This window comes from Bombina bombina, chromosome 5 (genome assembly GCF_027579735.1).
Source record: "Bombina bombina isolate aBomBom1 chromosome 5, aBomBom1.pri, whole genome shotgun sequence".
NCBI classification, from domain to species: domain Eukaryota; kingdom Metazoa; phylum Chordata; class Amphibia; order Anura; family Bombinatoridae; genus Bombina; species Bombina bombina.
The window spans coordinates 578,685,601-578,691,807 of record NC_069503.1 but is presented as its reverse complement, the minus strand read 5'-3'; positions in this window follow the sequence as shown (position 1 = coordinate 578,691,807).

The window sequence follows — 6,207 nt, the reverse complement described above, 5'->3', positions numbered from 1 at the left end:
TAAGACACTGTGGTGAAATTTTGGTAATTTATGAACAATTCCTTCATACTTTTTCACATATTCAGTAATAAAGTGTTTTCTGTTTAAAATTTAAAGAGACAGTAACGGTTTTGTTTTAAAAGGTTTTTTTGCTTTGTTGACAAGTTTAAGCCTGTTTAACATGTCTGTACCTTCAGATAAGCTATGTTCTATATGTATGAAAGCCAATGTGTCTCCCCATTTAAATTTATGTGATAATTGTGCCATAGCGTCCAAACAAAGTAAGGACAGTACTGCCACAGATAATGAAATTGCCCAAGATGATTCCTCAGATGAGGGGAGTAAACATGATACTACATCATCTCCTACTGTGTCTACACCAGTTTTGCCCACGCAGGAGGCCCCTAGTACATCTAGTGCGCCAATGCTTATTACCATGCAACAATTAACGGCTGTAATGGATAATTCCATAGCAAATATTTTATCCAAAATGCCTACTTATCAGAGAGAGCGCGATTGCTCTATTTTAAACACTGAAGAGCAGGAGGGCGCTGATGATAATTGTTCTGTCATACCCTCACACCAATCTGAAGGGGCCATGAGGGAGGTTTTGTCAGATGGAGAAATTTCAGGTTCAGGAAAAATTTCTCAACAAGCTGAACCTGATGTTGTGACATTTAAATTTAAATTAGAACATCTCCGCGCACTGCTTAAGGAGGTGTTATCTACTCTGGATGATTGTGACAACTTGGTCATTCCAGAGAAATTATGCAAGATGGACAAGTTCCTAGAGGTTCCGGTGCACCCCAACGCTTTTCCTATACCCAAGCGGGTGGCGGACATAGTAAATAAGGAGTGGGAAAAGCCCGGCATACCTTTTGTTCCCCCCCTATATTTAAGAAATTATTTCCTATGGTCGACCCCAGAAAGGACTTATGGCAGACAGTCCCTAAGGTCGAGGGGGCAGTTTCTACTCTAAACAAACGCACTACTATTCCTATCGAAGATAGTTGTGCTTTCAAAGATCCTATGGATAAAAAATTGGAAGGTTTGCTTAAAAAGATTTTTGTACAGCAAGGTTACCTTCTACATCCAATTTCGTGCATTGTTCCTGTCACTACAGCAGCGTGGTTCTGGTTCGAGGAACTAGAAAAGTCGCTCAGTAGAGAGACTCCATATGAGGAGGTTATGGACAGAGTTCACGCACTTAAATTGGCTAACTCTTTTATTTTAGATGCCGCTTTGCAATTAGCTAGATTAGCGGCGAAAAATTCAGGGTTTGCTATCGTGGCGTGCAGAGCGCTTTGGCTAAAGTCTTGGTCAGCGGATGTGTCATCCAAGACAAAATTGCTTAACATCCCTTTCAAAGGTAAAACTCTATTTGGACCAGAATTGAAAGAGATTATTTCAGACATCACTGGGGGAAAGGGCCACGCCCTTCCACAAGATAGGTCTTTCAAGGCTAAAAATAAGTCTAATTTTCGTTCCTTTCGCAATTTCAGGAACGGACCGGCCTCTAATTCTGCATCCTCTAAGCAAGAGGGTAATGCCTCACAACCCAAACCAGCCTGGAAACCGATGCAGGGCTGGAACAAGGGTAAGCAGGCCAAGAAGCCTGCCGCTGCTAACAAAACAGCATGAAGGAGTAGCCCCCGATCCGGGACCGGATCTAGTGGGGGGCAGACTCTCTCTCTTTGCTCAGGCTTGGGCAAGAGATGTTCAGGATCCCTGGGCGCTAGAAATAGTTTCTCAAGGTTATCTCCTGGAATTCAAGGAACTACCCCCAAGGGGAAGGTTCCACATGTCTCACTTATCCTCAAACCAAATAAAGAGACAGGCATTCTTACATTGTGTAGAAGACCTGTTAAAGATGGGAGTGATACACCCAGTTCCAATAAAGGAACAAGGAATGGGATTTTATTCCAATCTGTTCGTAGTTCCCAAAAAAGAGGGAACTTTCAGACCAATTTTGGATTTGAAGATCCTAAACAAATTTCTCAGGGTACCATCGTTCAAGATGGAAACCATTCGAATGATTCTACCCACTATCCAGGAAAGTCAATTTATGACTACCGTGGATCTAAAGGATGCGTACCTACATATTCCTATCCACAAAGAACATCATCAGTTCCTAAGGTTCGCTTTTCTGGACAAGCATTACCAGTTTGTGGCCCTCCCATTCGGGTTAGCCACTGCTCCAAGGATTTTCACAGAGGTGCTAGGGTCCCTTCTAGCGGTTCTAAGACCGAGGGGCATTGCAGTAGTACCTTACCTGGACGACATTCTAATACAAGCGTCGTCCCTGTCAAAAGCAAAGGCTCATACAGACATCGTTCTAGCCTTTCTCAGATCACACGGATGGAAGGTGAACATAGAAAAAAGTTCTCTGTCTCCGTCGACAAGAGTTCCCTTCTTGGGAACAATAATAGAGTCCTTAGAAATGAGGATTTTTCTGACAGAGGTCAGAAAATCAAAACTTCTAAGCTCTTGTCAAGTGCTTCATTCTGTTCCTCGTCCTTCCATAGCGCAGTGCATGGAAGTAGTAGGGTTGATGGTTGCAGCAATGGACATAGTTCCTTTTGCACGAATTCATCTAAGACCATTACAACTGTGCATGCTCAAACAGTGGAATGGGGACTATACAGACCTGTCTCCAATGATTCAAGTAGATCAGAAGACCAGAGATTCACTCCGTTGGTGGCTGACCCTGGACCATCTGTCCCAGGGAATGAGCTTCCGCAGACCAGAGTGGGTCATTGTCACGACCGACGCCAGTCTAGTGGGCTGGGGCGCGGTCTGGGAATCCCTAAAAGCTCAGGGTCTATGGTCTCGGGAAGAGTCTCTTCTCCCGATAAACATTCTGGAACTGAGAGCGATATTCAATGCTCTCAGGGCTTGGCCTCAGCTAGCAAAGGCCAGATTCATAAGTTTCCAATCAGACAACATGACGACCGTTGCGTATATCAATCATCAGGGGGGAACAAGGAGTTCCCTGGCGATGAAAGAAGTGACCAAAAATAATTCAATGGGCGGAGGATCACTCCTGCCACCTGTCTGCGATCCACATCCCAGGTGTGGAAAACTGGTAGGCGAATTTTCTGAGTCGTCAGACATTCCATCCGGGGGAGTGGGAACTCCATCCGGAGATCTTTGCCCAAATAACTCAATTATGGGGCATTCCAGACATGGAACTGATGGCGTTTCGTCAGAACTTCAAGGTTCCTTGCTACGGGTCCAGATCCAGGGATCCCAAGGCGACTCTAGTAGATGCACTAGTAGCACCTTGGACCTTCAACCTAGCTTATGTATTTCCACCGTTTCCTCTCATTCCCAGGCTGGTAGCCAGGATCAATCAGGAGAGGGCCTCGGTGATCTTGATAGCTCCTGCGTGGCCACGCAGGACTTGGTATGCAGACCTGGTGAATATGTCATCGGCTCCACCATGGAAGCTACCTTTGAGACAGGACCTTCTTGTTCAGGGTCCATTCGAACATCCAAATCTGGTCTCCCTCCAGCTGACGGCTTGGAGATTGAACGCTTGATTCTATCGAAGCGTGGGTTTTCAGCTTCTGTGATAGATACTCTGGTTTTCTTCCTAAGGTTGTTTCTAACAAAAATATTAACCAGGAGATAGTTGTACCTTCTTTGTGTCCGAATCCAGTTTCAAAGAAGGAACGTTTGTTACACAATTTGGACGTAGTCTGTGCTCTAAAATTCTATTTAGAGGCTACAAAAGATTTCAGACAAACATCTTCCTTGTTTGTTGTTTATTCTGGTAAAAGGAGAGGTCAAAAAGCGACTTCTACCTCTCTTTCCTTTTGGCTTAAAAGCATCATCCGATTGGCTTATGAGACTGCCGGACGGCAGCCTCCTGAAAGAATCACAGCTCACTCCACTAGGGCTGTGGCTTCCACATGGGCCTTCAAGAACGAGGCTTCTGTTGACCAGATATGTAAGGCAGCGACTTGGTCTTCACTGCACACTTTTGCCAAATTTTACAAATTTGATACTTTTGCTTCTTCTGAGGCTATTTTTGGGAGAAAGGTTTTACAAGCAGTGGTGCCTTCCGTTTAGGGTACCTGTCTTGTTCCCTCCCTTCATCCGTGTCCTAAAGCTTTGGTATTGGTATGCCACAAGTAAAGGATGAATCCGTGGACTCGATACATCTTACAAGAGAAAACAGAATTTATGCTTACCTGATAAATTACTTTCTCTTGTGATGTATCGAGTCCACAGCCCGCCCTGGCTATTAAGTCAGGTAGTTTTTTTTCTCCAACATTGGTGTGTCCGGTCCACGGCGTCATCCTTACTTGTGGGATATTCTCTTCCCCAACAGGAAATGGCAAAGAGTCCCAGCAAAGCTGGCCATATAGTCCCTCCTAGGCTCCGCCCACCCCAGTCATTCTCTTTGCCGTTGCACAGGCAACATCTCCACGGAGATGGTTAAGAGTTTTTTGGTGTTTAAATGTAGTTTTTATTCTTCTATCAAGTGTTTGTTATTTTAAAATAGTGCTGGTATGTACTATTTACTCTGAAACAGAAAAGGATGAAGATTTCTGTTTGTGAGAGGAAGATGATTTTAGCAGACAGTAACTAAAATCGATTGCTGTTTTCACATAGGACTGTTGAGATGAAGTAACTTCAGTTGGGGGGAAGCAGTTAGCAGACTTTTCTGCTTAAGGTATGACTAACCATATTTCTGACAAGACGATGTAATGCTGGAAGGCTGTCATTTCCCCTCATGGGGACCGGTAAGCCATTTTCTTAGTCAAACAAACAGAATAAAGGGCTTATTATGGGCTAAAAAACTGGTAGACATTTTTATGGGCTAAATCGATTGCTTTATTTGGGCTTTTTATTCATATTTATGCTGACAATTTGCATTTATAAACTTGGGGAACGTTTATTAAACGGCAGGCACTGTGTTAGACACCTTTTCCAGTCAGGGGGCCTTCCTAGTTATAGACTGAGCCTCATTTTCGCGCCATTACTGCGCAGTTGTTTTTTGAGAGCAGGGCATGCAGATGCATGTGTGAGGATCTAAAAATTGCTGGAAAAGCTTCTAGAAGGCGTCAATTGGTATCATATTCCCCTCAGGGCTTGGTTGGGTCTCAGCAAAGACTATAGCTGGGACTGTATAGGGGTTAAATTTATAAACGGTTCCGTTATTTTAAGGGTTAAAGCTCTGAAATTTGGTGTGCAATACTATTAATGCTTTAAGACACTGTGGTGAAATTTTGGTAATTTATGAACAATTCCTTCATACTTTTTCACATATTCAGTAATAAAGTGTTTTCTGTTTAAAATTTAAAGAGACAGTAACGGTTTTGTTTTAAAAGGTTTTTTTGCTTTGTTGACAAGTTTAAGCCTGTTTAACATGTCTGTACCTTCAGATAAGCTATGTTCTATATGTATGAAAGCCAATGTGTCTCCCCATTTAAATTTATGTGATAATTGTGCCATAGCGTCCAAACAAAGTAAGGACAGTACTGCCACAGATAATGAAATTGCCCAAGATGATTCCTCAGATGAGGGGAGTAAACATGATACTACATCATCTCCTACTGTGTCTACACCAGTTTTGCCCACGCAGGAGGCCCCTAGTACATCTAGTGCGCCAATGCTTATTACCATGCAACAATTAACGGCTGTAATGGATAATTCCATAGCAAATATTTTATCCAAAATGCCTACTTATCAGAGAGAGCGCGATTGCTCTATTTTAAACACTGAAGAGCAGGAGGGCGCTGATGATAATTGTTCTGTCATACCCTCACACCAATCTGAAGGGGCCATGAGGGAGGTTTTGTCAGATGGAGAAATTTCAGGTTCAGGAAAAATTTCTCAACAAGCTGAACCTGATGTTGTGACATTTAAATTTAAATTAGAACATCTCCGCGCACTGCTTAAGGAGGTGTTATCTACTCTGGATGATTGTGACAACTTGGTCATTCCAGAGAAATTATGCAAGATGGACAAGTTCCTAGAGGTTCCGGTGCACCCCAACGCTTTTCCTATACCCAAGCGGGTGGCGGACATAGTAAATAAGGAGTGGGAAAAGCCCGGCATACCTTTTGTTCCCCCCCTATATTTAAGAAATTATTTCCTATGGTCGACCCCAGAAAGGACTTATGGCAGACAGTCCCTAAGGTCGAGGGGGCAGTTTCTACTCTAAACAAACGCACTACTATTCCTATCGAAGATAGTTGTGCTTTCAAAGATCCTATG